At 51.4% G+C, this 11,510-nt stretch overlaps 1 long non-coding RNA gene across 1 annotated transcript; it reads left to right on the top strand.

Annotated features, from left to right (window-relative positions):
* The first annotated feature begins 782 nt into the window (after nucleotides 1–782).
* LOC132243546 (uncharacterized) lies at nucleotides 783–10,566 on the top strand. The gene is made up of 3 exons (XR_009455155.1): nucleotides 783–1,048; nucleotides 4,020–4,841; nucleotides 6,100–10,566. It is a non-coding gene; the product is annotated as an uncharacterized LOC132243546 (long non-coding RNA).
* The last annotated feature ends 944 nt before the right edge of the window (nucleotides 10,567–11,510 follow it).

Below are 11,510 nucleotides of genomic sequence, written 5' to 3'. Positions count from 1 at the left end.
TTTGTTTGCTTGTTTGTTTTAAAGTCTGCAAGCTGCCAAAGTGTTCAGAACATGGAGATCTTCCCTCCAGTCCTGCCTTCCCTCCTCGCACCTCGCTTGATAGACTGATCTCTTTACATGCTGGGCCAGATGCCTTGGATGGTGTAAATCAGCACTCTCCTTTGAGGAAATGTATGTGTGTGCACTGTGCTCACACACTCAAAACCCCACCCAAAAAGCACAAAGTAAAACCTAGGCTGTTTGTATTTGGGGAGCTCACAACCTCTTTGGATGACAGCAGGCTGCTACATTAAGAACAAGCCCTCACTCTTTGCTGTGGCTTTTACTTCTAAGGGCACCACTTCCTTGATCAGCCGCAGCACAGATCTGTCTGAACTAGCTGACATATACAACTGCAGCAAACCCGCATCTGTGCAGGGAGATAAAGAACTCAACTTTCTGGAGAATCTGGGTTCTCTTGTATAAATGGGGTGCTAAGAAGAGCAGGAGACTCAACATTCACTACAGCAGTGGTTTTCAACCTGGGGTCTGCAGACTATGTTTAAGGCATCCACAAAAGATGACTGTGATCAGTCAAAAGTACATGAATGCCCACACTAAATTCCAAGGGGACTGCACCTCCATTTGAAATTTTTTAGGGGTCTGCAAATGAAAAAATTAAAACCAGTAGAGATCTCACCAAACTACTCTAACCGGTATAACAGACAGTCCAAATGACTGACCAAGCCTGCTTTTCAGTTTGCTGCTACATAGCCCTCTCTATGTCACACACAAAGTTAGCAGAAGATATCTTGCTCCGTTCTAGCTAACTTTGGCTCCCAGCTCTTGCAAACTCCAGGGGATGGAGGAGGTCTCCAATTATTCTCTTCCCTTACTTCAAAACTGGTCCTGGCAGCAACTAACATACCCTATTTGCTTTTCTTTCACTTGCATTTCAGATCTGAAAGCACTGGAGAAAGGGGAATTTCCAGACAGCAACACCAATCCAGGCTCTTGCAAAATTCTCTCCTGGAGCTTCAGCTGAATGCATACTTGCTCACTTTCAAAGGTAACAGCTCTTCCCTTCAGGTAGCAACTTCTCCCCTAGCCATTTCACACCCTGTGCTGTGGATGCAAACTAACCTTTTGGTCACATGGGGTACCTATACATGTGCCTGACACCTGCACCGATACATGCTAATTAGCATGCCTTGGAGCAGATTCAGTTAATGGGAGTCTGCTGCAGCATGTTAATTAGCACACTCCAGTAGCCTTGTATTCATAGATTCATAGATGTTAGGGTCGGAAGGGACCTCAATAGATCATCGAGTCCGACCCCCTGCATAAGCAGGAAAGAGTGCTGGGTCTAGATGACCCCAGCTAGATGCTTATCTAACTTCCTCTTGAAGACCCCCAGGGTAGGGGAGAGCACCACCTCCCTTGGGAGCCCGTTCCAGACCTTGGCCACTCGAACTGTGAAGAAGTTCTTCCTAATGTCCAATCTAAATCTGCTCTCTGCTAGCTTGTGGCCATTATTTCTTGTAACCCCTGGGGGCGCCTTGGTGAATAAAACCTCACCAATTCCCTTCTGTGCCCCCGTGATGAACTTATAGGCAGCCACAAGGTTGCCTCTCAACCTTCTCTTCCTCGTAGGGCTTGGTCTGCAGGCCCTTAACCATACGAGTGGCCCTTCTCTGGACCCTCTCCAGGTTATCCGCATCCCTCTTGAATTGCGGTGCCCAGAATTGCACGCAGTACTCCAACTGTGGTCTGACCAGCGCCCGATAGAGGGGAAGTATCACCTCCTTGGACCTATTCGTCATGCATCTGCTGATGCATGATAAAGTGCCATTGGCTTTTTTGATGGCTTTGTCACACTGCCGACTCATGTTCTTCTTGGAGTCCACTAGGACTCCAAGATCCCTTTCCACTTCCGTGCCCCCCAGCAGGTCATTCCCTAGGCTGTAGGTATGCTGGACATTCTTCCTCCCTAGGTGCAGCACTTTGCATTTCTCCTTGTTGAACTGCATCCTGTTGTTTTCTGCCCACTTGTCCAACCTGTCCAGATCTGCTTGCAGCTGTTCCCTGCCCTCCGGCATGTCCACTTCTCCCCATAGCTTTGTGTCATCTGCAAACTCGGACAGAGTACATTTCACTCCCTCGTCCAAGTCACTGATGAAGACATTAAAGAGTATCGGTCCAAGGACCGGGACCCCACTGCCCACACCCTTCCAGGTCGAAACCGACCCATCCACCACGAGTCTCTGGGTGCGACCCTCCAGCCAATTCGCCCCCCGCTGGACTGTGTAGTCATCCAAGCCACAGCCTCTTAACTTGTTCACCAGTATGGGGTGAACAATTCAGCAACCCTGTGCTTCAAAATAGCCGTGGAGGCACTTTAAAAACAAGCTTTGGTTAAAGCATCCCTGCTGTCATTTTGAAGCATGGGATGCCGAATACAAGAGATGCTGTGGGCACTTTAATTAGAACGGGTCCTAAGAGCCCCACTAATTAAATGCCCCTCGCAGAGCACGTGTAAAAACGCCCATGGTTTCCTATTCTGAGAGCAGGGCAGGAGCTCAGAATGTTAATCACAGGGTGCTTGTACCATGATGGTTGTCACAACGTGCATGTGACAAAAATCATTTGTGTGGCTTAATGGCATCACACATTACACATGCACCAGTTTAGGGGGTTTTAGATGAGTTTGCATCATTGCAAACTAAACTATATCCCAATGTAGTTTAGTGTGCAACACTGCAAATTGCAACGATGCAGCTGTCAGCTTGCCCCTGCCGCAGGAGAGGTAGGCAGACTACAGGAAAAAAGGATTGGGCCCCATGCCACTTCTGCCTTCAGCAGGCTCCTGCGGCCAGCAGGGCAGCTAGGGCTGCCCAGGAAGGGGCTGGCTTACCCCTGGGGCAGCATGGGGAGGCGGCAGGAGGGCCGCTGGGTGTGCTGGTGGCTGGAGAGGGCAGCAGGGATGGTGCATGGGGTGCAGGAAGGCAGCAGGAGGGCAGCTGGGTTTGCTGGTGGCCGAGAAGGTTGTGGGGACAGTGCATGGAAGCCCAGGTGGGCTGCTGACTGCCCAGGTGCTGCCCCAGCTCAGAGGTGCCTGATCCAATACTTCCCTGAGGCCACCTAGGCTTCCAGCACCCTGTGCACTGTCCCCGCTGCCTTCTCTGCCTGCCAGCATGCCCAGCTGCCATCCTGCCACCTCCCTGCGCTGACCCAGGGGCAAGCAGAGTGTGCTGGCAGTCAGAGAAGGCAGAGGGGATGATGCATGGGGTGCTGGAAGCCTAGGTGGACTTGGGGAAGCATTGGATCGGGTGCCTCCGAACTGGGGCAGCACCTGGCCAGCCAGCAGCCCGCCTGGGTTTCCATGCACTGTCCCCACAACCTTCTCCGGCGACCAACAAACCTAGGCACCCTCCTGCTGCCTTCCTGCACTACCCCAGGGGCAAGCCAGCCCATTTCCAGGCAGCTTCAGCTGTCTTGCTGGCTACAGACGCCTGCTGAAGGCAGAAGCAGTGAGAGGCCCAATTCTTTTTTTTAGCAGAGTCTGCCCGCCTCTCCTGTGGCCAGGGGGCAAGCTGCTGGCAGGCCAAGCAGCCTCTGAGCTGCAGGGGGCCCTGGTCCTTCCCTCCATGGTGGTAGCACCCCCAAGAGCTGCCCAGGTGGGCTGCTAGCAGACTGGGTGCTGCCCCAGCTCGGGGTTGAGGAAGAGTTGGATTGGGCCGGGTGCTGCTAACAAGCTCAGGCAGTACCAGGCCCACTAGCAGCCTATGCCAGTGGCCCCAGGAGGTACCACCACCACGGAGTGAAGGACCAGGGCCCTCTGAAGCTCAGGGGCCACTCAGCACACCGGCAACTCGCCCCCTGACCACAGGAGAGGTAGGCAGGCTCCACCAAAAAAAAAATATAACGCTATAACGTGACAGAATAAATTGAAATGGTGGATTTCAATTAAAATTGTGAGCAGGCTGAGGGGGATCAGGGATGCAGAGGATGAAATTGATGCCTATCTCTGTTCTCTGCAGGCCAGGTCACCCACTGTACAGCCCCCACAGGAGACGCATCCAACGCAGGAGTGGCAGAAGGTGTCCAGATCCAGAGCTGCTCGGCCTAGAGTGGTGGAAGCTCCCCAGGTACACCTGGGGAACAGGTTTGAGGCCCTGGCAGCTGTGACAGAGGAAGACAGAGCAAATGCCTCTGGCGGGGACGATGCCACTCCCCACGCGACATGGAATGGGCAGAGAATGAACACCAGCAAGAAGAAACACCGGGTCCTCGTCATCGGAGGCTCCATCCTACAAGGACTGGAAGGTCTCATCCGCCGGCCTGACCCCATGACATGGGAGGTCTGCTTCATGCCTGGGGCTCGGGTTCGGGACATCGCGGAGAGGATCCCGGCCTACATCCGACCTGCAGACCAGTACCCCATGGTTGTCATCCACGTGGGAACAAATGACACAGCCAGGGGCAACCCTAACCGCATTATGAAGGACTTCGAGGCTCTGAGGGCCAAGCTTAAGGAGATGGGGGCGCAGGTGGTATTCTCCTCTCTTCTTCCGGTGAGTAGGCAGGGACGGTGACACGAGGCCTGCACTGGAGAGGTCAACCAGCGCTTATGGAGATGGTGCCGCCAGGTGGGCCTTGGGTTCCTAGATAATGACACATGCTTTCAGGCAGGGGACTTGCTGGGGTGGGATGGGCTTCACCACTCTCCTAAAGGCAAGCGTATCTTCTCTTCCAGGTTGACTGATCTCATATGGCGAGCTTTAAACTAGCCTTGCCGGGGGAGGGGGCCGCAGGAAGACACCACCTGAGCAAGGCAGGTGACACATGCAAGGAGTGCCCAGGTAAGAAACAGGGGTCCAGATAGTCTTCCTAATCAGGGGGTGGCATGCACAGCTATGCAAGGCCTTAAATGCCTATATACCAATGCTCGTAGTATAGGGAACAAACAGGAGAAACCCGCCCTCAGAATAGCCAGTTCAAACTCAGACATAGTAGGAATTACAGAAACGTGGTGGGATTCATCCCATGACTGGGCAGTTAGCATTAGGGGCTATAGACTCTACAGGCGGGATAGAGAAGGAAGGAAGGGACAGGGTGTGGCGCTCTATGTCAAAGAGCAATACACATCCTCTGCCAGCAAAATGGGGTCAGAGGAGGGGCAAGCTGAAGTGCTCTGAGTCAAAATACAAGGGGGTTGTGGGGAGAGGGATTTAATGGTGGGGGTCTACTACAGACCCCCCAACCAAGGGAGGAGCTGGACTGGGAATTTTTGGGCCAGCTTGCAGAGGCACTTAAGGCAAGGGATGCAGTTGTCATGGGTGATCTAAATTACCCGGACATCTGCTGGGAGGAACAGTCAGCCAGGTCAGACTGTTTCAGGAGGTTCCTGGCTGAGATACAGGACCTCCACTTAACCCAGGAGGTGCACAGTCCCACCAGAGGAAATGCCCTGTTGGACCTGGTCCTGGCCACAGACGATGATCTGGTAAAGGGGCTCCAGGTCCTTGACCACCTGGGTGATAGCGATCATTGCTTGCTGGAATTCATCATCCAGCGCAGGGTGTCAAGGGCCTGCAGCAAAGCATTAGCCCTAGACTTCAAGAGGGCCAACTTCAACGAGTTGAGATTGGTGGGAGAGGCGCTGGGGTTCTCAAGGGCAGAGGAACTCAGTGCCCAAGATGAGTGGTCGTTTCTTAAGGAGACGATACTCAGGGCCCAAGGGGTGACGATCCCAACAAGAAGCAAGGGGGGTAAGAGTGCCCAAAAGCCCCCCTGGCTCACCAAGGACGTCTGGGAATGCCTGGTTGCCAAAAAGGCGGCGTACACCCAGTGGAAGGGGGGGGCTATCTCCAAAGAGGAGTAGCCCTCCACTGCTCGGGCCTGTAGGGGGGCTGTTAGGAAAGCTAAGGCAGACATAGAGCTAGGACTAGCGTCCAAGATCAAAGATAATAAAAAGTCCTTTTCCAAATATATAGGGAGGATGAAGAAGGCACCGGCAAACGTGTGGCCCCTGCAAGATACACTGGGCAATCTGGTGGTTGTGCCAGAGGAGAAAGCAGACCTGTTTAACAAATTCTTCACCTCCGTTTTCTTGTGCAGGGACTGGGATGCCCCCACCGTGATTCAAGATGGACTCGAGGGGAACGCCTCCAGGCCTAAGGTTGAGGAGGACGGGGTTAGAGTGCTTCTGGAGAGGCTGGACGTGTTCAAATCAGCAGGTCTGGATGCTCTCCAAGCCAGGGTGTTGAGGGAGCTAGCAGGGGTTATTGCAGGGCCCTTGGAAGATAGCCAATGTGGTCCCCATCTTTAAAAAAGGGAGGAGGGAGGACCTGGGCAACTATAGGCCCGTCAGTCTTACCTCAATCCTGGGGAAGTTCTTTGAGACGATCATCAAGGAGCACATCTGTGATGGGCCGGCATCGCGGATGATGCTCAAGGGCAACCAGCACGGTTTAATTAGGGGCAGGTCATGTCAGACTAACCTGATTGCCTTTTACGATCAGGTCACAAAAGCATTAGATGCAGGTGTCGCCGTGGATGTAGTCTTTCTGGACTTCAGCATGGCCTTTGACACTGTCGACCACCCCATCCTCATTAAAAAACTAGGCGACTGTGGCATTGACGCCTACACAGTCAGATGGATTGCAAATTGGCTGAAGGGTCGTACTCAGAGGGTGGTAGTGGATGGGTCATATTTGACCTGGGGGGAAGTGGGCAGCGGAGTCCCCCAGGGCTCGGTCCTTGGGCCCGCACTGTTCATTTTCTTTATCAGCAATTTGGACAACAGGGTGAAAAGCAACCTGTTCAAATTTGCTGGTGATACCAAAATTTGGGGTGAGGTGGGCATGCTAGCAGGGAGGGAAAGACTGCAGCAAGACCTGGAGAGGTTGCAGGGGTGGGGGCTAACAAAAACAGGATGCATTTCAATACTGACAAGTGCAAGGTGCTGCACTTGGGCAGTAGTAACCGGCAGCACACTTATAAGATGAGAAACTCCCTTCTTCAGGGCACAGAGGCAGAAAGGGATCTTGGAGTCATCGCTGACTCCAAGATGAACATGGGCCGACAATGCGAGGTCACGGTCGGCAGGGCTAACCGGACCTTATCGTGCATCCACAGGTGCATCTCAAGTAGGGCCAAGGAGGTGATCCTCCCCCTCTATGCCACACTGGTCAGGCCACAGCTGGAGTACTGTGTCCAGTTCTGGGCACCCCACTTCAAGAAGGATGTGGACAACATGGAGAGGGTCCAGAGGAGGGCCACCCGCATGATCCGGGGACAGCAGGGCAGACCCTACAGTGAGAGGCTACGGGACCTGAACCTGTTCAGCCTTCACAAGAGAAGGCTGAGGAGGGACCTGATGACCGTCTATAAACTCACTAGGAGGACCAGAAGGGTTTGGGGGAGACCTTGTTTCCCCTAGCGCCCCCCGGGATAACAAGGAATAACGGCCACAAGTTGTTGGAGAGTAGGTTTAGATTAGACATCCATAAGAACTACTTCACAGTCAGGGTGGCTAGGATCTGGAACCAACTTCCAAGGGAGGTGATGCTGGCTCCTACCCTGGGGATCTTTAAGAAGAGGCTCGATGCCTACCTGGCTGGGGTCATTTGAGCCTAGTTTTCCTCCTGCCCAGGCAGGGGGTCGGACTTTAAGATCTACAAGGTCCCTTCCGACCCTACTTCTATGATTCTATGAAAAACCCAGACAATTATTGTTACTTGAGTGGGTCAGGAAAATAAGTGTGTGTTAGATCAAAGAATGTCTTTGATCTTTTTGCCATACCATATGCTCTACCTACAGCCCCAGGCATGTACTTCCCTCTCACCCTCCATCCCTACAATAGCAGCTGCAAAATGTATCTGCCATGCTGAAGCAAGATTTGCAGCTGCCTAGAAAGATAAAGAAGGTCAGTTAAGAGTCAGAAGCAGACCCTCTGGCTGCTCTAGTTCTTATAGAGAGGTATTTTAAACAGGATGCCCAACCTTGAATATGGATACTCTGATCAGTATTTAGGGTAATGAAAGTGCTGGTGGACACTGTACATGAACCATGGGTTGCAATATCATGATTAACATATAGCCTACACTCCTTGAGCAAGGAAAGTGTTAAGCATTATATTAGAGGCAACAAAGGGAAAAAACCCACCTTTCTGAGAAACAATAAAGGGTGGAAAAATCAGAAGAAAGCAAAGAGGAAATGTCTGATCCCAAACAATACAGTTCACTTACTGCCATCTTGCAAAGATCCAAGAGACAAAGCCCACTGGGAACGAGGAGAATGAAATGCCAAAAGTGTTAGGAAAACAACACTGGGCACCTCTGCTGTTGAGTAACAGAAGCCACAAGCACTATTCACTGGCTCCTTCTGGAGTCCTTTGACTATAGTTCTACCAGGAAACCTTCATGTTTTTATGCATCACCATACCTCCTAACCACCTACCACACAGTTTCACATGGATTTGAATCTGTTGCTAGACCACAGGGGCTCCAGACCCCGCCACGAGTCCCACAGCCAAGGATGGTCACAGTGCATCCATCACGGCACAGGGCATGTTCCCTAGCCACAATACTCTTGTCCTACAAAGTGCTGCTTCTGTGAAGCTTCTACCAGCACACAAACGAGCAAGATCTCTGCCTGCCCCTCCATCTATTATAGTGTCCAAGTCTGATCACCTGAACCTAGTGGCAGAAGGGGCTTTCCTTGCTTCTCTGAAAACTTGTTTCAAATTGACAGAGAAAATGACTTGGACTGTGTCTGCACTGCACTTCGTAGTGAGAACAGCAGGCACAGACTCGGGCCAGCTGTAACTGAGTTTCCTGGTTACCCACGCAGCAGTGAAGTTGATACTGATTTCCAGGCAGCCTTCCACAGCACATATTGAAGCCAATATGGCTGTGGTTTCACTGAGCTAGCCTGATGTAAGCTGGCACAGGTAGCCTACACATGTTGCAGTCACATCTCCTGGCAGATGAGAATAGGATGGGGTTCAAGGTAGACAAATGCAGAGTGCTGCACCTTGGGAGAAGGAATCCACAGCATGCATGCAGGCTGGGGAGTTCCCTTCTTGAAAGCACAGAGGCGGAAAGGGATCTTGGAGTCATTATTGACTCCAAGATGAACATGAGCCGCCAATGCCAGACCGCAGCCAGCAAGGCCAACCATACCTTGTCACGCATCCAAAGGTGCATCTCAAGCCAGTCCAGAGAAGTGATACTCCCCCTCTATGTGACTTTGGTCAGGCTGCAGTTGGAGTACTGCGTCCAGTACTGGGCGCCGCACTTCAAAAGGGATGTGACCAGCCTGGAGAGGGTTCAGAGGAGGGCCACCCGCTTGGTAAGAGGGCAGCAGGACAGGCCCTATGAGCAGAGACTGAAGGACCTGAACCTGTTCAGCCTCAGCAAGAGGAGGCTGAGGGGGGACCTGGTGGCTGCCTACAAACTCATCAGGGGAGATCAACAGCAAATAGGCAGAGCCCTTTTCTCCCCAGCACCATGTGGGGTGATGAGGAACAATGGTAATAAGCTGATGAAGAATAGGTTTAGGTTAGAGATCAGAAGGCAATATTTTACGGTTAGGGTGGCCAAAATCTGGAACCAACTTCCCAGGGAAGTGGTCCTTGCCCCTACCTTGTGCAAATTCAAGAGGAGGTTGGATGATCACCTGTCTGGGGTCTTGTGAACCCAGCATTCATTCCTGCCTGTGGCAGGGGGTCAGGCTAGATGATCTGTTCAGGTCCCTCCTGACCCTAGCTACTATGAAACCAGGATCTGGATAGCCTCTTGGTATGTAAAAGTGCTCCATCAACCACATCAACAAGTCTCACTGCTCTGCCTTGGTATAGAGCAGTACAACACACTGGCTATACAGACCTAATTACCAGCCACAAAATCCAAGAAGTTACTAGCCACCTTCTGCCTATCAAATCAGAAGGGAAACAGTGGACATGTTTGGGGCATATCTTGGGCCTCCCAAGTATGTCCTGGGGACCAACATGCAGGCTCTCACAGGCAGCCTTCAAAATGAGCGCTGACAGTTGAGAGGAGCAGAGGCCATCCAAGAGAAGCCTTATAAGCTATCTTTAGCCAGCAGGACACAGCACTCGACCACCACATCATACAGGAGCTGGAAGCAGGAAGCAAACAGAAGTAAGAGAGACTACATTCTGCCCCATGTGCCAATCTTGGCACAAGAATAAGAGTGGGAGAAGGGAGGGTATGTTTCTGTTTCTACCAGGAGTGAAAAATAATTCAACCAGAGGCTGCTGGAAAATTAACATTTTATAAGAACGAAATTGCAGAAGTGTCTTGGAACACAGAAAACAAATGGTGTTTGGGGGTTCATCATAGGCATCTCCATGGCCTAGCCTCTTTCAACAGACCATACCTTTGGAAATGGACGAGTCAAGTATTGACAATGAACTGGGGAAGAAAGTGGTCCCCTGTTTGGGGACCTAGTAAGGAGTCAGGTTAGCCAACAGCTTTAAGGGTTTTGTCCACAACAAAAGGGTGACACTTAAGTAATTCATTTTCAGCAGAGACAAATAAACATATATTTAAAAAACAACTAAGAGTCACCAAACATCTTAAATTATGGGCCCCAAAAACCCACTGGAGTGGGGTGGGTTGCTTTTGAACTTGGGGGGAAAGAAGAGCTTGTTTTGATATACTTTCTTATACTGTATTTTCTTATTCTGACATATTTCAAGCTGCCCTGAGCCTTTTTTGGAGGCGGAGGAGGGGGAAGGCAGTTTAGAACTCAAATAAATTAATAAAATACATTTTTTCTGAGCCAGCATAGATCCCCTGCATTTATAGAGGACTCTCAATCTTGTTTTGCTTTCTCTGACCCCATGGCTGCTTCCCAGAAGAACAGACCAGAAGTGTGAAAGTACTTGCTCTTGCATACTCTCTCAATACCCTGGTAAACAATTTCAGAAAGCGACCCCCTCGAGCCAGAGTTGATCTATCCCCTTTTGTGATCCCTGGATTTGGCCCAAGTTACTGCCAATCTAATTGCCTCCTACCAGCCTCTTCTGTCTCTGCCTATGACAAGGCTTCCTTGGCTAAGCAAATGCACCCTTTCTGAGTAGTCCCCAGTACCTCGGAGTCAGGTGGACCCTCATATGCTCATGGGCTGGGAGCAATGGCAGACCTACCACTCCCCCCCCAGTTCTGTGAAGGCCTGGAGTTCATTCAGAGTCAAAGGCCTGGGGGCAAGGACATCAAGGCTCAAGCACAGAAGAGGCACTCACTAAGGGCTGCTTTAGCACAGCTGTCTCCACGAGGAGTCAGAGCCTTTCTACAAGATGATCTAAACCTGGAATTCAGAATTAACCGCATTTGTTCCTCAACCCCGCACAGGGGAAAACATGCTGTGCCCTTGCCCACAGATTTTATTGTGGTTCTTTTCTGATCCATTTATTCCAGTGACCAGGTGCACCTCCCTGAACACACACAACCCTCCCAGTCACCCCCACCAATACCCTCTAGCACAGCCCAGTCCAGTTC

Source organism: Alligator mississippiensis, chromosome 10, assembly GCF_030867095.1.
Source record: "Alligator mississippiensis isolate rAllMis1 chromosome 10, rAllMis1, whole genome shotgun sequence".
Taxonomy (NCBI): Eukaryota; Metazoa; Chordata; order Crocodylia; family Alligatoridae; genus Alligator; species Alligator mississippiensis.
The sequence above is the reverse complement of the archived record's forward strand: the minus strand, read 5'-3'. Positions and strand labels throughout refer to the sequence as shown.